Source organism: Lampris incognitus, chromosome 9, assembly GCF_029633865.1.
Source record: "Lampris incognitus isolate fLamInc1 chromosome 9, fLamInc1.hap2, whole genome shotgun sequence".
In the NCBI taxonomy this organism is placed as follows: Eukaryota; Metazoa; Chordata; class Actinopteri; order Lampriformes; family Lampridae; genus Lampris; species Lampris incognitus.
In genome coordinates, this window is record NC_079219.1 from 15,050,203 (window position 1) to 15,071,943 (window position 21,741).

The following is a 21,741-nucleotide window of genomic DNA, read 5'->3' on the forward strand; positions in this document are numbered from 1 at the left end:
CACACTAAAGTGCTTGTTTACAGAGCAGTGTGCATCTCCACACTACTCTATGGATGTGAGGCATGGACCATCTACAGCCACCATCTCAGAAGCCTGGAGGCCTTCCATGTAAAATGTCTCCAGAGGATCCTTGGCATTACTTGGGAGGACAGAGTGCCACACACAGAGGTGTTGGAGCGGGCAGGCAGCTGCAGCGTGGAGTCTACCCTAAAACACCATCAACTCAGGTGGCTTGGGCATGTTATTCGCATGCCCAGCGAACGACTCCCACGAAAAGTCCTCTACGGCCAACTACGCCTTGGTCAACGCACTGCTGGTGGGCAGAAGAAGTGGTTCAAAGACCAAATGAAGACCACACTAAAAAGATGTCAGATCAACCCCTCTTCTTTGGAGGAACTTGCTTTCTGCTGCACAACCTGGCGCTCTCACATCTCAGAGGGAGTGAAGTACATGGAAAACCAGCGCACACAACACCGTGTAGCAAAGCGTGCAAAGAGGCATGCTCGCAAAGCTACCCCTACCCCCTCCAGCACCACTTTTACATGCCCGGTCTGCAACCGCAACTGTGCATCCAGGATCGGACTATTCAGCCACCAAAGGACCCACAAATAGAAGAAGATGGTCATCATCAGGCACGATGGACAACCAGCAAGCAAGCAAGCAAGTGTGTGTATAACTTTGTTAAAAGAAACACTCAATGGTAGGGAAAGTGCTTAACAAATAAGGAGCTAAAATAATCCAGCGAGTCAAGTAAATCCTTTATGAGACAGTACAAGCCTGTTTCATGCCATAAGCAATCATCAGCTTTATTGGCAGCTGATGACTGCTTATGGCACGAAACAGGCTTGTACTGTCTCATAAAGAATTTACTTGACTCACTGGATTTTATATATGTATACATTATATATATAAATATAAAAGTAAATAAAATATTTATTTATTTATTTACATGATTAATGTAATTACAGCCCAAAATCTGCCATTCTAATTAAAATACACATTTGTGTTGTCTGCCTTGGGTTCAGCAATCTATTCAGGGACCTTTAACCCTGCCTGGTGTGGCAGCGCTCTCTCTCTCTCTCTCTCTCTCTCTCTCTCTCTCTCTCTCTCTCTCTCTCTCTCTCTCTCTCTCTCTCTCTCTCTCTCTCTCTCTCTCTCTCTCTCTCTCTCTCTCTCTCTCTCTCTCTCTCTCTCTCTCTCTCTCTCTCTCTCTCTCTCTCTCTCTCTCTCTCTCTCTCTCTCTCTCTCTCCCCCCCCCCCTCTCTCTCTCCTTGCAGTGGACACGTAGAGAGCAGAGCACCGCTTTGGACCCTTGTAGTCCGCTTTATGTGCCTGCCCGCCCGGCTGGCGGCTTCAGCCATGTTGGAAAACCTCCGGATCCAGCAGCAGCAGCAGCAACAGCGGCGGCGGCGGCAGCAGCGTTGACCGCACGTAGCTAACGTTAGCAGCTAACGTAAGCAGCGTCACTGGACACCGACAGCCGGGCACGGCGCTGTTGTGGAGGCATAAACAGAAAGGGAACCCCGAACGTGGGAGGGGTGGGGGGAATAAGGGGACTCTGCCGTGTCTACCTCCACAACAGTGCTACGAGGTTAACACAATAACAGCACGCCGGTCGGAATACGTGGTCGCTGAGTCCAAACCAAGGCGCGGCGGGTCTGCGGGGCCACAGGGAGGGTGAGTATCCAGCGGGATCCTGCTCGGGGGGCAGAATGAGTGGGAATATCCCACCGTTAGCTGAGCTAGCTTAGCATACGGGGGTTAACTGACACAGACAATGGGGGCGATACCGTCGTACGGCCGGCGTGTTTTTAGAGGTGAGCTCTGGCACAAGCTGCAGCAAGGTGACTATGTGATAAAAGACGTACGGGTCTTTTTTTTTTACAACACCAATTAATTTGTATTCCTAGCAGATAGTGGTGCAGTAGCCGAAACCTCCCTCTCCTCACTCTCTCTCTGATGCCTGGTCCAAAGGTCCAGGCGGACGAGGATCTCTTGACATATAAATGTAACTTTTTTTTTTGCAAAAGATTTTGTGTGTGTGTGTGTGTGTGTGTGTGTGTGTGTGTGTGTGTGTGTGTGTGTGTGTGTGTGTGTGTGTGTGTGTGTCGTTGAATCGTGGCAACCACAGGACTGAATACATGATCTTCCATGCAACAATTTTCCAACAAAGGCGACTATTTTATTGCCCAGTGCCTATCAATGAAATGGGTTTGCTTGCTACCTTGTGGAAATGACTTAACTGTTGTTGGTGTAGGCCCAATTATATGCACAGAGATTCTGGACGAACACCAATTCACGCTTGTTCCGGACACCTAGGAGGTGTATATACATTTTTGAGTTCTGTTGCAAAAAATACCATGGTTAATATTGGCATATTCAGTCTAGCCCCAGAACAACAGCGATGCTGGGTTGATTCATCGTTTGTTTCTTTGACATTTCAGGGCACATTGGACACTTAGTTTAGTTCCTTAGTGAGGATTCCTGTTATTTTCCCCACTTGTAATTTCCTGATTTTCTTCCTGGTCGACCTGCCCCATCCATACTCTTAAGCAGTGTTTCTCAGCTGGTGGGTCCACTCAGGACCCAGTTAGTCTTGTAAACTGACAGAACAACTTTGACAGCTTCCTGTATGAGACACGATCAAGGTCAGTTTGTGATGACAGGGAGCAGAGAGCCGCTGTGTGCTGCGGATCAAGCACAACCCCATTAGACGCCACTGTGACGGGGCTTGAATGATTTTACGTTCGGTTGAATCAGTTCAAAATATGACTAGAAAGTCAAATTGCTGATGAGCGAGCATCCATCCCCAGTTGCTCCTCTTTAGTGTTGGCTATTGAGACCTTCTGACATCAGAAGGTTTGCGGCGATTTAGAAAAGGAAAATCCGTTCCTAAATCGATTGAACTGAGAGGATTTACACGAGCTGTTCACAACTTACATGTTATCAGAAATCTACTTAATGTATGCTAGACTGGGTTTCTACTTAGCACCGTGTGTCATATCTTTTCTTGGAGTGATAAAAAAAGGGGCCAAGTGTGTGAATTTCTGTCTTGCTTGTATGCCCCGAAGATTTTACAAACATTTTTCTCTTAAGAATAATCATCTGGTCATTGTTCATAGATGGACACCATGTTGGACAGAATGTTGAATCGGTTCATCTGGATACAACGTTTACTGACAGAAACGTTTCATCACTCATCTAAGTGACCTCTTCGGTCTACACTGACTGCAGGTGTCCCCATCCTTATAAACAAAACAGTTGCCTAAATGACCGAAACCAGCGATCAGTTTCATATGCAAATATGAGCGTGACCATTAACTAGAGTTACAATGGCCATGTGGCCATATTCACAAAGGATTTTGGAATGTTTGCAATCACAGCATTGGAAGATGGCGACAGATGTACTCTTAGCCCCCCCTCCCCCCTCGGTTCAGGGATGGTCGTTCCCTCTCAACATAGATGGCCAATAACAGTATAGTCTGTCGCCATCTTATAATGCTGTGATTGCAAACATTCCCAAATCCTCTGTGAATAGTACACAGGGCCATTGAAACTCTAGTTAGTGGTCACATCTGTTTGCATATGAAACTGATCATTGTCTTCGGTCGTTATGCAACTATATTTTTTATAAGGGTGAAGATACCTACAGTCAGTTTAGACTGAAGAGGTCACGTGGATGAGTGATGAAATGTTTCTGTCAATAAATGTTGTATCCAGATGAACTGATTCAACTTTCTTTGATTCTCTTACCTGGATTGTTTAGCATGCATAAAGACATTCATATATGGACATCTCTCATTCCAAGTAAGAAATGTGAGTCTGAACCTAAACCTTGTTTCGGTATGCATCTGGGCTCAGGTGCATGGAAGCTGAATGGGCGAGCTAAGAAAGGATGAGAAGGCTTCAGTTCATGCTTCAGCACTCTACTGTGGCTTCTTTTCCCCATCTCCAAACTCTCTTGCCTTTTCCCTGTTCCTCTTCCTTGCCTCCCCTCCATCACCTTAAGCGTTCCCAAATAGGCAGAGACAGCATCGACAATGTCAAGCAGTTTCAAATCCAGAGTAACACCTCTTACACCTCTCCAGTCAGTGAAGCTATAGATGGAGATGAGCGGAGGTCAGATGGTGAGAAAGAAGAGAAATGGAGTAAATTAAACAGGAGAGGAGTAGAGGAAGAATTGGGGAGTGGTGGAGAAAGGAGGCGTTTGGGAGTTGAGTTGAGGAGAAGGAAGCAGCTGTTTTGAAATAGAACTCAGCCCCCAGGTGTGTGTGAGAGAGACAGATACGTAGATAGATAGATAGATCGAGGGAGAGAGAGAGAGAAATTGTGGGAGGGTGTTTTCCCTATCCTATAGCTATGACAGCAGAGAACTAGGAAGTGGGAGGACAGGAGAGGAACATTTACAGCCATCTGCGTCCTCGCAGAGGTTTAATCTGTACAACCTGCCAACATGCAGTTTTGGGATTTCCTGGGCTGCACCGATGGAGGTACGTTGCTCTGCCGACCCTTTTGGTCTTATCAATAAGTGGATGAAAGTTTTTGGCTCAAAGTTGGTCGGAATGTGGGTGTTCAATGCTAGCGAGATAGAGGAGGATTGGCTTGATGAGGGTTGGAAAGGAATTTGCCCTGCTCACCGCTGTACAAGCAGTTGCATGTGAAAACCTCACAGACAGGTAGAGCATGGAGCACTAACAAAGAAGCCAAGGTGTGGGATACAGTGTGAGCCTGGTCTTTTTTTCCTTCTTCCTCTTTTGGTAGACTGGATGGTCTGTTATGATAACAGAGTACCAAGAGAACTGACAAAGAAACAAGGTTTATAAAGCAAATGTTTCTCTGTTAAAGCGGAGCTGTTTTTGGATTTTCCCTCCGCTGCGTAGTAGAGTGTGATTGTGTGCTCCCCGTTCATCTGTGGTGTGCTTTCATACCTGTCTACCTGCCGTGTTTTGTTTCAGTTTGGTATCTGGTGTACACTGATAAATGAAGTAGCTGCTGCCTTATCCTATTATTATTATTATTATTATTATTATTATTACAGTTCCTCCTACAATTGCATGTACTGCTTCCACTACTATTTGTAGTAGTGTCACCAAAACATTGCCACGCGTCGGGTGCATCACAATAAGAATAAAGAACAAGTCAGATCTGTCATTTATTGATCAACACTACCCACATGAATGATATTAACAGGTCATAAAATGGAATTTGTAAATCTTGCCCTTTGCCATCGTTATTTTTATTCTGCTTGTCCGATACCTCACACTTGCCCTGTTTCTGAATGGCTGGATTCAAAAGCAAAAAAAAAAAAAGGCCCCATTTGAAAACGAAATTTCTCTTTGGCCCAAATCAGATTTTCATGGGAGTTCCGAGACAGGGAGGAACCATATGGATCTCTGATGTTCCTCCCCCTTCAGACAAGCCTTGAAATGATCAAATCTGTGTATAAATTTGATTTTCGGTTTCCATGTCAATGAAGCCAGAGAACTACAGGCTGCTGCTATCAAGTGTCACTTTTCTTCCCCTCAAGCCTACATGCAGGATTACATCTGACAAAGGAGTAGATACAGAGCAAGAACCGGTCTGTTGTTGTTGTTGTTTTTTATGTACCATGGACACTTGAAGTGACATAACTAGATCTCCGAAAGGAAGTTTATGGTTGTTCACTATCGTTATGAAGAATGAGTTTGTAGGGAGCTATTAATCCACATTGTGTATACTTTATAGTACAAAGACTCATTGTGTAGTCATCTATCATCTGTCTCGGGTTATATGTGAAAAGATACATAGCCCCATAATCTATATGATAAATGAAGGTAGACCTGCTGTCTTACTATCAATGGTAAACCTTGATCGTGTTGTCTCTTGTCTTGTTCCAGTTGTGGCTGTTATTGAACTGTACTGAATTCCAGGCCAGTTCTGCTTCCTTCACTCATCCTGCGCCTCAGGCCATGTTTTCTGCTATCGGAGCTATAGCTATAGCTATCTCTGTGCCATCAAGCTTTGGGTCTTGACCCACAACAAACACTGTTGTAGCACGTTTGCTGTGACCACAAGCATGATATGGGCAGCCACGCTTTAGGTCAGTATAGCATAAGACTATGTACCCTGGCTTATAAGAGGGTTGGCTCGCCATGTTAGCTCAGTTACTTACTTTAATTTTACACATACAGCCAAAATAGCGGGGAAAGGAGAAATCTCACATCATATTTTACTACATAGTTCAACTCTTAACAAACACAGCGGCTGCCAGACCAGAGCCGAAGAAGCCAAACATATTCTGAATAATCATCAGCAGCACTGATTTCACTTGTGTTTTTCATTAACGTTTCCATTTATAAGGCTGTTTAAGTGTCTGGCAACAAATCAAGTGCACCTCGAGAGCTTTGAAAAGATATTCAGATATACAAACCCAGGGCTGGGCACTTCCAGCTGCAGGGAGTGTTACATCACGGTTGTTTTGAGGATTGCTGCTGTTCCCATTGCTTTAAAGGGATAGCTTGGGTTTGTGTAAAGCTACTCTGGTTCATCATGAAATAAGTCTTCATTTTAACAGCTCCATGACACAAACCCCCCCCCCCCAAAAAAACTTGAATCTTATGATTGGTTGTTTTTGTATTTCTTTCAATACCTGAGTGATGATACTGTCCTCCCATCATGGAATCTGAAAGACTTGGAAGATTAGAGGCTCCTGCACAACACCGCAGATGTAGTGGTTTGGATGAAGATGCCTGAGAATGTGTTCATTGCTGTTAATTGTCGTGCAGAGCACTGCACACTGAGCCACGACGTGCCTTGTTAAATAGGTTTGTTTTTGTAAAATACTGCCTTTTTGAGGGAGAGAGAGTCACTCAGTGGCCATGTCTCTTGAAACTATGCGAAACTCCCCCCCCCCCCAAATTAAAGAACAAAACCCCACTGCCAAATCATGCAAAGTGTTTCTATTGGCATTGAACTGCATAAAACTCACACATCAGACTTTTTAATTGCAATTTTTTTCTGCAACATACATCACTTCCATTACAACATTACCTTTTAACCTACTATTGCATTGACAGCATGGAGTTATGATAAATCATTCAGTGAGTTTAACTGTAAATCGGCTTAATTCTCATCAGATGCCAGTTTTTGTTTGTGAGACTCTGTTCTCACATCTATCTATCTATCTATCTATCCATCTATCCATCTATCCATCTATCCATCTAGCCATCCATCCATCCATCCATCCATCCATCCACTGCCATTACCGATTCCAAGTACGAATTTTCCAGCATCAGTTGGTACCGAGTAGTGATCCGATCCATCACTTCCGCTGAACAGTGCAGATGTAGAAAAATAGTTTGGGGTCAATGGGCAAAATAATTGGGATACAATCAGTTTTTTTTTCCACCATTAAAGACATCAGGTTTCTATGTGCCAGAAATACAGTGAATCAAGCCGTTTTGCTTTGATATTACACTCATGGCTTTTGGTATCAGATGTTGGTCTTGGTTAAAATCTCCGATACTGGTGCTCTATTTTAGCCTGGTGTTGGCCTGATATCCGGTAACAGTATCAGTGTCGGTGCATCCCGAATATATATAATATTTAGGAGAACACTGAGGAGAAAACCTGTGATAGACAAGGCCTATTTCTTGTCATGATGAAAATTTAATGGAAGGAAGTTACTGTAATCCACAAGGGATTTGATGGGCTGTGATTTAAAACTACAGTCTTATTTTTATTAAGTAAATGCTTTTTGGGAGTTTTGTTATTCTTTTTTTTTTTTAAACTAAATGGTCCTTTGAAAGCCCCCTTCATTTAAGTGGCCACTTCAAGCTCTAAGTGGTTCTTCACTGCAGTTTTTTGAGCCAGTGGTAATTGTAAAAGTACACTGATGGGTCTATGTAGAAAAAAAAAACTTTCCCAAGAACGCTGTAGGTAAACATGGCACTGTAATGCTCCCACAGAGTTGTATTGATGGTCAAATATCAGTAAATCCCTCTTTGAATCGTAGGGAGCGGAAGTAGATATGGGGGAATTGAAAATCTGTGGCCTTTCTGATGCAAACGTGTTGAAAGGGGACGAGCCCTCCTGCTTCAGGAGTGCAACAAGAGGGATGGATTCATTTGTGCCATTTGCCAAAAATCACACTTATTATAAATACAGGTAATCCTAATGCCTGCTGCATGGCTGTAATTTTCGGTTTTGCACATTTTTGGATCTGGTCCCTCGTGAGTAAACAATAGAGACACAACATTGAGTTTTGGTTTTTTGGGGGGACTTTTTCCCCCTTTTTCTCCCCAATTGTACCTGGCCATTTACCTCACTCTTTCGAGCGATCCTGATTGTTGCTGCGCCCCCTCGGCCGATCCGAGGAGGGCTACAGACTACCACATGCCTACTCCAATACATGCGGAGTTGCAAGCCGCTTCTTTTCACCTGACAGTGAGACGTTTCGCCAGGGAGACGTAGCGTGTGGGAGGATCATGCTATTCCCCCCAGTCCCCCCTCCCTCCCAAACAGGCATCTTGACTGACAAGAGGACCAGGACACATACCCACATCCGACTTCCCACTCACAGACACGGCCAATTGTGTCTGTAGGGACGCCTGACGAAGCCGGAGGTAACACGGTGATTCGACCGGCGATCACGTGTTGGTAGGCAACAGAATAGACCGCTATGCTACCCGGACGCCCACAACATTGAGTTTTGAGCTAATCATAAATATAACTTTGCCAAACCTGTTCGGAAGAAGAGTAAAAACATCCGTTTGGGTGTCCGGGTGGCGTGGCTGTTCCGATGCCTACCAACATGGGGATCTTTGGTTCGAATCCCCGTGTTACCTCCGGCTTGGTCAGGCGTCCTTACAGACACAATTGTCTGTGGGTGGGAAGCTGGATGTGGGTATGTGTCCTGGTCACTGCACTAGCGCCTCCTCTAGTCGGTCAGGGCGCTTTTTCAGGGGGGGAGGGGGAACTGGGGGGAATAGCGTGATCCTCCCACGCACTACGTCCCCCTGGTGAAATTCTTCACTGTCAGGTGAAAAGAAGCGGCTGGCGACTCCACATGTATGGGGGGAGGCATGTGGTAGTCTGCAACCCTCCCTGGATTGGCAGAGGGGGTGGATCGGGATGGCTCGGAAGAGTGGGGTAATTGGCCGTGTACAACTGGAGAGAAAAAAGGGGAAAAATCCAAAAAACAAAAAAACATCCATTTTACTCAAGTGTGCTAATTTTTGTTTCATTTTTTGATAAATTCATGCTCCTCCGATTATAAAGGAGGCCATGGCTTCGTTGACACTAATAGGCTAACACTACCATACTCCATCACTGCCATTAATATGTAGTTATGCTGCACCATGTCACAGTCATGGTGCTCTCCATGAGTTAGCCTCCAAAGCTTTGTTTGTGCCATTTGTTTTGTAGCTGGGCCTGTGGCGTTCTCCTTCCAGACATGGATGCCAAACTTTTGCCATGTGATCAACTAGAGAGACTTGTATGGCATATAAGGCAAGGTGAAAAGGTGCTTGCGAAAAGAATAATCTTCCATTGTTCAACATTGTAGGTTGAGAATCCAAAAGAATCAGCTTGAGCCAAGACAAAATCCCATTCAAAATTGACTGTTTTGAGGAACCAGGCCATTTGTAGTACAGTAAATTATGCTAGCCCCTAGCTTACATACTCTGTATGTATTAATCATCCATGTTCTATTCAGCAGTAGATCTGTTTTAATGCAAACATGAATAAACCTTTCTAAACGTTGTGTTTTCCGCATGCAGCATAGCAGCTGAAAAAAACTTTACTTCAGACAGTCACGCAGCTCAAGTCAAGGGATGATTCAAAAGTCTTGGTTTCTTCATTTTTACCCCATTCATACCCCCACCCACCCATCCACTCCACTCCCATGAATCACTTTTTTTGGCCTTTCTGGAGTTGAGTATATTCTATACATAAAAATGTACTGGGAAAGGTTATACCTAATATAAAAGTTCTATCCTCAGTTTGTCTCGGCTGTTGTTAATTTTACTCGATCAGTAATACCAGCAGACTACCCTGAGCCTCTCCCTGTATGTTCTTAACTCAGCACTGCCCTGATCCTATAATTTGGCAAATAGCAGAATAAGTCCAAAATCCTTTTGCCCTGGTTGTGTAACAACTTATCCAAAGGCAGCATGTCTGTGAGGAACAGACAGTTTTTAAGTAAAGATACGGTCCCTAACCTGGAAGTAGGCCTGTTGGGGAAAGTGAAGTATGAGACTAGATTCAGACAAAGATTGCAGTAAACAATCTCTGGTCTTCATATGTCCTTAGTCTTACACCATATTGGTATACTTGTCATTCTTGTACCGTTGCAGGGAAAGGGTTCAAGTTGTTGAAACAGGTGTTGTTTCTGCTTTTGTGCCTTACTTTGTGTCTTTGTGATTGATTAAATACCACTTATGCTAATTGTCAGACAGGTTAGGGGTAGTGCTAAATGTAACCCAGTGGCTAAAGACGGTGCACTGGAGCACTGATTCAGCAGGGTGCTCCTTCTAGAAAAACGAATCCAACCTTGCCTGTTGGGGCTGGTTGCAAATGCACATAGCCTAGACATAATTACTAAAATGTTTGGGTGGGATGTTATTCGTATCATCATTCCTAACCTTGGCCAGCCTATGTGACTTCATCCAACCCGGAGCTGAGGTTGGTGCTTTGGTTTGCCATTTCAGCCTTGGTAGCATTACCTTGCTAACGTCAAATAGCTACTGCTGGTGATTTATTTTACACTGCGCTTGCTTGGTAAATGTAAAATGGTGAGACAGCAAGCCAGATCTCTAACTTGGTCATGTGAATTTTGGCCTATTTCTCATGTAAATGAAATGAGCCGGCCATTAGTTATATGATTAATTAACTGCAGCAGCTGTCATCCACCACTCACTTTGAGTGAGCCAAACTCTTCCAGTTGTACCTGTATGTTAATTAATCTGTGATCTGACCAATAGAAAAGCAGCAGAGCCACAAATGGTGAAAGCCCCACCCATCCCTACCCCTTAAACCTTGTTCAGAAAAAAACACTGCAAATTTTGGAATACCAACAAAAATCCCATGCAAACCAAATCCCAGAAACTCCAATGCAGATCCCAGAAATGCAAAGCAAATCCCAGAAACTCAAAAGAAAATCCCATGAATGCAGTATTGTTTCAAACAAAGAAAAAAAATGTGAGAAATAGTCGCATGGGTAATATTTTTGTAACCTGAGAGAATAACATTGTCAAAGAATCAACATGATGGCATGTGTTCAGTTCAAGAAAGTAGTTTGAGAGGTCTCCAATTTAGATCATAGATGGATTTTTTTTGGCTTGCTGTTTGTAATACAGTGATGCTCATTGTTTTGAGATACAGTATCTTGTCTTGTTTTGAGATACAGCTGCCATAATAGCTTTGCATTTCAATAAAATCACAAAATACACAACCTTCATTTTGCTTTGCTCATGTGATATGAAATGAAAGGAATTTGTTCTGATCAAATGGCAGGGATGTGCTGTCTCCAGAATCTTCCTCAGAGAAGGCACGCTGTGGTGAACGCCCACAGTGACATACACTTCCAATTTACAGCGAGTTCAGCAAGGGCCAATTAGTAAACCTGCACTCTCTTGTTTTGCTCCTCACGTCTTGATTTTGCTACACAAGTTAAAGTTTTCTAAAGCAATTGATCCTTAGCTTTGCAAGGCAGATGTTTTGCAAACTCAACCCGAGCTGATTGGCTTTGTGAGGCTACTTGAACAAATTATTTGTTCGTTAACTTGAGTGGATCTCCGTTAAGAAAAATACAAATGGGAATATCTCAGAGTCAGAATCAGATTTTATTGGCCATGTAGGTTTGCACACACATGGAATGTGACTCCGGTTTCGTGGCTCTCTGTGTATTTAACATAGAATAACAACACTACAACACAACCATCTTCAGATATATACACAAGGATTGACTATATACAGGCGAAATAAGAGTCAATAAAGTGCAGTGGTGCAGAGAATATATCAGAGATGCTGAAATAGATGTTGGCAGGTTATTTACATACATGCCTGAGGTAAATGGACATGACAGAGTGTACCATCCATCCATCCATGTATATACAACATGGTTAGATTTATTTGACAATGTTAAGCTTTCATTTGAATAACAGCCAGCAGAAAGAAACTGTTTTACTGTTTTTACCTGTTCTCTATATTACCCAGAAGTGAGTGTTGGCAAATCTCTAATCCACAAAGCAATTCAGACCCTCTAGAAAGCACCAAACACTCTAGTGTTTAATGCAATGAAATTATACAGTATAGCAAATTAATTTTATCCCATACTGGAGTGTTTTATAGCAAATTTTTCATGCTTCTGTTCTATAGAAATTTGAAGCAGATGGAAGAAAAATACGATTTTGAAATTAAAAAAAAAAGAGGCATGAATATCACTGACAGTGTAGTGCAGGAATGCAATTTTTCTGGTCTCTATCTCTGTTGTTTTTGACTCAGATAACAATTGAAAAACTAATCGGGTTTTATCACCATAAATGGGCCGGATTAGTTGGGGAGTGTGATGCTGCATGTGTACATAGAACCAACAGATTTTACTCACCAGCCACATATTTTACCTGTGAGGCAAATATTAATAATTAACTCATTATCCTTCTTTCTGGCCACTTGAATTTTTGATTCTCAAAAACGAGTTTTTCTCGCTCCCTTACATCAGACATGGCCCCTCCTAGAGCTCTTGCCAAGGTCAAATATGAAAAGCAGTATTTTCTGCCTGTGTAAATTGGACCTTCCTCTCCCCTCACCTCCCTTCCTCCCTCCACAGTACTCTCAATACTACAAGGAATACAGTCTCATAAATGGCCGCCTCATGCTCCCCATTAAAGCTCCACTAACCGCTTCTATCGTGGTAGTTATATCCTGTTCTGGTCTGTTCTGCTCGGCTCTGCTTTCGTTTGAAATGGTGATGAGTCCAGAAGGACTACAGCAGCAGTGGTTTTGTTGTCTCGTTGTCAGTTGTGGAGTTGTACAATGCCATTAGCATGGTGTCAACTGTGGCATCGTTTCTGTGGTTGACAGCCGGAGGCGATGGTTTTCTACCACTGTGAGTGGGAGAGAGAATCACAAGGCTGAGTGAGTGAAAGCAAATAAGAGATGGAGTGGGAGGGAGAGGCTCTAAGGGTTTTTTTTTTTAATGCAAGTGAAAAGTGTATGAACAAAGCTGTCGTCAGAGATGTTTCAGTAGCGTTTTTACGAACGCACGTACTGTTCGGCTCTACTTTCCACTCCTGACTCGGGGATGTAAAGGAATAAAGTGAGATTTAGAGCTACACTATTCCTGTCAGCATCAGCTTTATATCTTTTTTTTGTTGGTTAGAGCTCAGTTTGAAACCAGATGTGGAAAAAAAACATTTTATGAACTGAAAATTCTTATGCTCGCTGTATTTGAATGCCTCAATAAAATGTACCATTGGCGGTGATACGCAGGGTAAATGTGTGTGGTCATTTCTTTTGGGGCAACATTGCCAGTGAAGGTGCCCAAGATGTGTTATCGTAGGAACAATTTTGAAGAAGGAAACCATTTGAGGAAACGTTTTGGATCATTTTGATTTATTCATCCTCTTTTGTCACAGGTTAGAGTTTTACCATATCTGCATTGTCCAAAAAAAATGGTCTTGCTACCCTAAAAGTCAACAGTATTTGCTACTATACATGAGAGGGAGAGAGTGAGAGATGGATTGAGAGGGAGCCAAGCACTGCGTTGCTTCTGCTACCAGTTTTCCGCTTGCTGCTAACTGGTCTAAGACAAGACGCTGCCAGGAACAAATTGGATTATGCGATTAGAGGAAATTATATGAAATTGGCAGAACAAACTATGAGCTGAAGTGAGTCTAAATGAGCAAAATATTGTCTAAGAAATAAACAAAATAATTACCAATACAGCTGTCTTTATATTGAGCCCTAAATGGATAGTTTGGGTGTTCCAGACTTCGCTGTTCCTATCTCTAACTGTGCCATCTGATCTTAGTAAAGTTCGATGTTGTGCATTTATGGATGGTTGAATTGCCTTCCGTAACATTAGAGACACACAACGGCTCCCGTTATGTTTAATGTGTTTTTAAAAATGCCTGTCTGAAGTTTGTTAGGGTGTGAATTCTGGGTATATTGCACTCTGAGGCTGAGCTCGGGTAATCCCAGAAAGGAAATCAACGACTCAATAGGCTGATATGGGACTTGTGCTCTACAACGCAGAGCCGAGATGATAAATTAAGCCTACTTCACCTGTGCTTCTCTTTTTGTCTTCATCACTGAATAAGTTTTGTCATCTTCTAATGAACGGTCTGTGTTTCATGTCCCTTTTAATGTTTCCTCACTGGGAAGTCTGTGTGCTTTAGACATGAGGCTCACATTAGGCTCGCATTAGATGGATGAAATGTTCATTTGAAAAATATGGCAACTGCAGCACGAGTTACCATAGTGTAAGAGGAACACTGACAATGGTAGGCGTTTGAAGACTACTGCTGCCACAAATACTACGTGCATTCCTGCTACTGTTAGCCACTTCCTCCCAAATGACTGGAGCGCAAGATTGAGGTCTGACCCCATGGTGCTGTTCCTGACAACCACAAGACATTTTATCATGTGTATTTTGAAAATAAATCCCAATTTCCCATGTTGCAGTTCTCGTAGATGGTAGTCACATTTGCATGGTGCCTAATATTTAGTTAGGACCGTATAGTTTGGACCAACCTTTTCATAAGCCATTGAATTTGAGAATATTAGTAGTTAATAGCCACATAACACGTCTACTGAAATACATTATTTTGTGCCCATTTTTTAACTTATGGTAAATGACATTTACAGTTGCTCAAGGAAACCAAAAAAAAAAGGCATGTGATAAATATTAGTGGACTGTGCACATCACAAATTTGTTCTTACATTTAAACATGTTGATTATATCAACATTTTCAACAATTTCAGACCATTCAGTAAACTGGTCTAAAACTACAGTCCTGCCGCTCTGGGGAAAACTGGAATGCTGTAACTCAGATTCTTCCTTTAACCATCACAACAGCATGGTGGCCCAGTGGTTAGCGCTGTCGCCTCACAGCAGGAAGGTCCTGGGTTCAAACCCTGGCATTGTCCAACCTTGGGGGGTCATCTCAGAGTTGTCCTCTGTGTGGAGTTTGCATGTTCTCCCCGTGTCTGCGGTGGGTTTTCTCCAGGTGCTCCGGTTTCCCCCACCATCAACAAGACATGCATGTTAGGGTTAATAGTCTGTGCCCTTGACCGAGGCATGGCAAGTTGGACTGGAGTTGGTCCCCGGGTGCTGCATGATGGCTGCCCACTGCTACACAACTAGGATGGGTTAAATGCGGAGCGTAATTTCCCCATGGGGACCAATAAAGTATCTCAAAATCCCAAAAAAGAAAACCGGCAATGTTAGATACCTGGGTGTTGATATCTTCACCAATCTGTCAGATCTGTTTGCTCTTAACTTTACTCCTTTACTTGAATCCATTGAAGAAGACCTTACCCGCTGGAACAACCTACCTTTGTCACTAATTGGCAGGATAGTAGCAGTAAAAATGAATATACTACCAAAAATAAACTACATTTTCCCAGTTCAACCAACAGATAAGTGGTTCAGTGCCCTGGTTTCTGTAACCAATAGTTTCTACTGGAAGTGGAAAAAAACAAGAATTAAACTGACAACACTACACAAAAACCCGACTGGCGAGCTAGCCACCCCAAACTTCAGACACTGCTATCTGGCTAACCATCACTTCATTGCCAAAGAAACAATCAAAGCATACTTGGCTAGAAACAGAACAAACTGAACATCAGGAAGTATGAATATCTCATCTGCCATTTCTCTCTGAATCAGTAAAGAAACAGTTGCTTTAAAAATCCATTTATCGCAACAACTCTGACAGCTTGGTGGAAATTCAACAAACTCTCAGGTTATACTCCATCCTCAAATAAGCTCAATTTGGCACAACCCAGATTTTCAGGTTAAAAAAAAAAGCCATTAATCTTGGTCTTGGAAGTGACAAGGAATCACCAGTCTGGAGCATATTTTCAAAAACAGTTTAATTTTTATCATTCCCAACATTAACCCAGAGGCATGACATTGGTTGCAATATCTCCAACTGCAGCAGTCTCTTAAAGCAAAACTCAAATGAAGTAACTACACCCTTCAACCACCTCCGATGATCAACGAGATGACTTGTATTGCTAGCTTAAAAAAAACCTTTTTCCAGAATATACAAAACTGATGACGCTGTGTCTTTACCTACCACAGAGTGGGAAAGAGACCTTGCTGTCACCACTGATGTCACCTTCTGGGAGTATATTTGTAATAACACGTTTCCTATGAACCGCAATTCACACATATAAACACACACACTTTCACACAAACCATACTCCAAACAAGACGCACTACCAGGGCAGGGTTTGCTGTGCAGGGGGTGTGTGAGTGGCTCAGGCCTGTTAAGCCTGAACGACTCATACCCCCCACTCCCCGCCATTTTAACTCCATACACAACACGTGCGCACAATAAGCATTTGGACTACCGGAATGGGCGGGTCTTGGCTGGGTCGGCATGGGTGGGTGGTCGGCCAGGGGGTGGTCGGGAGGGCCCCCTGCCCAGGTGGATCGCATTGTCCTCGGTGCTGGGTGGTTTCCTTCCTGCTGTGTTCCAGCAGGGCTGCGGTGAGTGCTGCCAGGTGCTTTCCTGAACCCCTGGGTGGCAGCTTGTCATCGTGGGTGTGAGCCGCGGTGCAGGGGGCAGCTGTCGGACTTGCTCCTGCTGTGTGGCTTTTCTGTGAAGGGTGCGGGGGGTGGTGGGGAGACCGCATGTCTGGTTGTCTGCGGATGCTTGCAGGGCCCTGAATACCCCAGGTGGTGGGGGGGGGGTTGCCATCGGGTGATGTGGGCCGGGTGTATTTGGCTACGTGAGTGTGTGCTTGGTATGTGACCCCCAGCGGTGGTGCAGTGGGCCTCGCCCCTACATCGGGTGTGGATGACGATGCCCCCCCCCCGCCTGCCCGCTGGGTGGGTGATTCCGGGGGCACGTCAGTCTGTTGGTCACAGTGCCCAGCTCCATGCTGGCGGTCAGTGCTTGCTGTCCGCGGCTTGCGTCCCACGCCTGCAGGTGCGTCCTGTGCCCGCGCCTAGGTGGAGGTGCACTTCAGCTGTGCAGGCCCTGCTTGTGTTTTTGAGGACTGGGTTGGGCTCCTCGAGGGCGTGCGGGGCTGTTGCCCTGTAGGCTCCTGGGCCCCCTGTTGGCTCGGTGTTCCTTTAAGGTTGCGGTGCTTTGGGCTCTGGCTCTTCTCTTGGTCGTTGGATGACTGCAGGGCTCGTGGGTGGCTGCAGAGCTGCCTGTCTGCTGCCCAGAGGCACTACAATAAGTCGTGGATCTCAGACACCAGAATTTACTGGGACTAATCCTGTGCACTCACAGGTGGACACGTCACATGCATATACCGCTGCTAGCATCTGCCTCACACACTCCCTGGATCACACTCTGGATTCCATCCTTCTTCTTTTCCTTTTTTTCCAATCTTCTCCTTTATCGTCATGACTGCTAACCTAAACTGATATTGATAAGCTCGATTTAATTATGTTTGTCGAACACGTGTCAGCGTCCGTTCCTATGTCAGTGTCTTATCAGATACATGTCATCTTTTTGTTTCTGAGTCTCCGTGTTTCACTTGTGTTGATTGCACCACTCAGCCATGCTGACTGATTGTTTAGCTGATCAAACGTGGGGAAGAGGGGCACTGGCTGCGGCTGTATATCAAAAACCCTGTGCTCTTGTCATCCCCCAGATCGAAGCACAGAGTTATTGGTTGATAAAGATCGCCTTTGCAGGTGGAGAATCTGAGCTCCACTTGCAGATTAACTCTGTCCAGGACACATGCAAATTCCCTGTGTCGCATGCCAAGCCTGCTTACAGCACAGGTTAAAAAAACGCACACATTGGAGGTCATGAGGATGGAAACAAGTTGTTCAAACAAAGGCCAACATTGGCGCTGTCGATTCTGCACATGTGAAGAGGTTTTATTATGATGACATAAACGCTTGCAACAGATTTCGTGCAGTCATGTAAACAGTTATTTTGGAATAGTCATGGAGAAGGAATTCAGACAAAATTACACTGTTCAGATATTCCATTTTTCATTCGATTGTTGTTCCTTTGAACATAGATGTTTGTTGGAACACACTGTTTATTCCTCAAGGCCAGCAAGTCTAGTTTCAAGTGTCCACTCGGCTTGTCTTTTCCTATCTTCCTCTCTCCCACAAATGTAACCTTCCTTTTGTTTGTCTCCTAATTTCTTTAACATACACCTGATAATGCCTCTGTCTTATCTGTTTGTATATCGTTTGCTTAATCTGTTGATCTGTAGATTAAAGCCCCACAGATTCTACTCGTGCACTCATTGCAAACAGCTGTCTGCAAAAGGGCACCACCTGAATCCTTAAAACGAGAAAGGAAATTCAGTTTCGCGGAGAGAAAAAAACAAGTAACCATAAAGCCCTCATAGGTTTTTTTTTAAAGATTTATTTTTACATCATATTTTGCTCTTTAATATAGCAAAGCATGACAGTGGATATGTGAGAAGTGAGGCGGGGGTGAGGTCTGAGGTGCCAGCTGCGGTTGTGAGCCAGGTTCGAGAGGTGAAAGAAGCCAGTGACTCGAGCTATCATGGCATGACAGAGCAGCTATGTTCGGCCGACTCATTGCTGCTGCCTTACTCTGGTTGTTAGCAGTCATCTGCCGGCTAGTTTGAAATACAGCCAATATCGAACCCCCCCCCCCCGATTCATCCCAACTGCTACACCCAAATTCTCTCAATGGTTTTTCGGTCTCCAGCCCCATCATGTGCTTAATCACAATAGCAACACATTGAGCTTGCAAAGGGACTCCGGTCGATCAAGTAAACCTAGGTGTGTCACCAGCAGGATTGGACATTAGTTTCCCCAATTGATTTAAAGCTTGTCTGATTGGCTTATCGTTAGAACAAGCTGTCTTTAGCAGCTCTGCGGAGGTAATCACACACTTGAGAAACTCTGTCATATGCACATACATACACACACACACAAACAGGAGGGATAGTGGAGGGAGAAACGTAAAGAGCCTCTAGTTGGCTGGACCGCAGCAGCAGGGCCAGCCCTACACATGTGGCTGTCCGTGAGTGAGCGAGTGACTGACTGATGGAATTTCCCCGCTGGCCATTGCTCCTCCAAAATGAATCGGTGTGAACAGCTTTCTATTACGTCATCAGCTGTTCATGGAACCGATGTCAAAACAGCCGCTTTTTAAATGTAGTCGTGCAAAAACAGCCGTTTAATAAAGGTAGTCGTGGTCCAGCCATATACTTTTCTTTTATAAAATTTCCCCCCTTTTCTCCCCAATTGTATCCAGCCAATTACCCCACTCTTCCGAGCCATTGCTGCTGCACCCCCTCTGCCGATCCGGGAGGGCTGCAGACTACCACATGTCTCCTCTGATACATATGGTGTCGCCAGCCACTTCTTTTCACCTGACAGTGAGAGTTTCGCCAGGGGGACGTAGCGTGTGGGAGGATCACGCTATTCCCCCCAGTCCCTCCCCCCCCGAACAGGCGTCCCGACCGACCAGAACAGGCGCTAGTGGAGCGACCAGGACACATACTCACATCCGGCTTCCCACCCACAGACACGGCCAATTGTGTCTGTAGGGACGCCTGACCAAGCCGGACGTAACATGGCGATTCGAATTGGCGAGCCCCCGTGTTGGTAGGCAACAGAATAGGCCGCTATGCTACCCGGATGCCCCTCATATACTAGGTTTTTAACTAGTTTTGTTTTGATTAACCCATAATTCCAGGTAGATATCACAGGATATTGCCTCAAATTGATTACTGAAGTTATTCAAATGCTCTATCGAAACACTTTGCTGATATAGTACACCATATGCATATATGTGATTGCCGTTTCCATTGAATTTGACATTGTAAGATTTTGGACTTTGTGAAGATGCTACCCGCTAGTGGTCACTCCAAGCTGTTCCCTCTCGACTGCTTCAACTTTAATCCCTGTCGTGTAACAGCAGAGAAATATTTGCAATTTGTCAATATCTTGAGCTTAATTCACAACAACTGCACCATTGCTGCCATTAAAGGGCCACGATTTTCAACATTATATATATTTTAGGGATAACAATCTTTTCGCAGCCATAATATGACTGTCTTCTGTTTGTCTCTGAAACACAGCCAAACACGTATGGAAAAGTGACTGGTGGACAGTCTGTAAATGTGAGAACTATAACTTTTACTTCCTGGTTTGCCGCTATACCTTCAATGAGCTACGTCAAAATAAATTTCTTGCATAAGAAAATGTGAGTAACAATGCAACATACAGCTGTTTTAGGTCAAAGTGCGGAGTGAACGCTACTGATTGTTGCTTACATTTGCCAGAGTTTGAAAAGCATTAATATTGTTTATGTAATAAAAATGCTTCAGCTGAAAGAAGATCAGAGGGTACAGGATTTGGCTTCAGGATCTTCTCTCTCCCTCCAAACATTGCTGCTTGGATGCCCTTACCGAATTCAGCATGGATGAAATGCAAGCTGCATACCTGCATATTTTTGGCCATACTTGTTTCCATCATATGTAGGGTGTTTTATCTCTCACAGCCTTTGCCTGGAAAGTTGGCAGTGTGTATGCGGCATCAGTACGAGCTTAATGTTTTACTCCTTCTTTATCTTCCTTGTGCCACCGCATCCAGACACGCTGCATGACGATGGCAGGTTTACGGTGTTAAAGAATTTCCGACTCCCCTGCACAATCTGACTCCCCTTGGTGTGAGGCTAGGTTAGGTTAGGCTAACCCTAACACCCCCCTCCCCCCAACCCTAACCCTTAACCCTAACTGTACCCGGTTCATGCTGAGGGGTGTCAGATTCTGCCTGGGAGTCGGAAAATTCTGTAACACCAGGAAGCAATCTATTTTATCTTTCCTCCTCATAACACAAAGAAAGGGGGAAAAAATAGAAATCCCAATTTTGTCCTGGTCTGTCTTGTTAAACACACAAAGTTACCAAGTTGTGTGCAAGGGAATAGCCTATGTGTGCACATAACCCGTATGTATGTGTTGCGTTGGTCGTGTCCTGCAAATTGCAGAATTGAAATTGTAGGAATACAGAGGACAGCTGAAACAGACAGGGGAGTATTCTCTGTCCCTACAGGTTGCGTCTTACATATTGTTTCAGCTGACTATGATAAACAACAGTTAACTGAAATGAGAATGAACAGTGTGCGTTCTCCTTCAGTGTTTCCAGTTGCGCTGTGCCATGCTAATGTGGCATGCTTGGATCAGGTCCGCCTTAGCCTCATATCAAAGAGGGATGCCACATGTGTGCTGCGATGTGATTAGTGTGATCAACTCACGGGACTCCTGGCTTTTGGCAAGGCTTCGCACTCTAGCTTAGCCTTCTCTCTGTCAGAAAAGATCCTTCTCTCAACCCATTATCTCTGTTTGTCTCTTCAATCCCTCCTTTTGATCTCTGTCTCTCGCACCCTCATTGATCGTCTCTTACCTCTTTCTTCCCTTCTCTCTGTGTATCTCTCTTCCTTCTCTTGGCTTCTCTCTCTGTCCTTCCCTTGTATTTTTTTCTGCCTTTCTTCCCTTCTCTTCCTCCCATGGTGTGTTGGTGCAGTGATAAGAAGCTGTTTGTTAAGATGGGCTTAACATGGTCTGCCTGCAAATGGA

The 21,741-nt window shown here is 44.2% G+C and overlaps 1 protein-coding gene across 1 annotated transcript in view; it reads left to right on the forward strand.

Annotated features, from left to right (window-relative positions):
* Nucleotides 1–1,656: 1,656 nt before the first annotated feature.
* Nucleotides 1,657–21,741, forward strand: part of LOC130117763 (focal adhesion kinase 1-like) — a 102,676-nt gene continuing 82,591 nt past the window's right edge. Inside the window, exon 1 of the mRNA XM_056285976.1 lies at nucleotides 1,657–1,677. The gene's annotated coding sequence lies outside the window, so the exon portion shown is untranslated. The remainder of the gene's footprint in view (nucleotides 1,678–21,741) is intronic.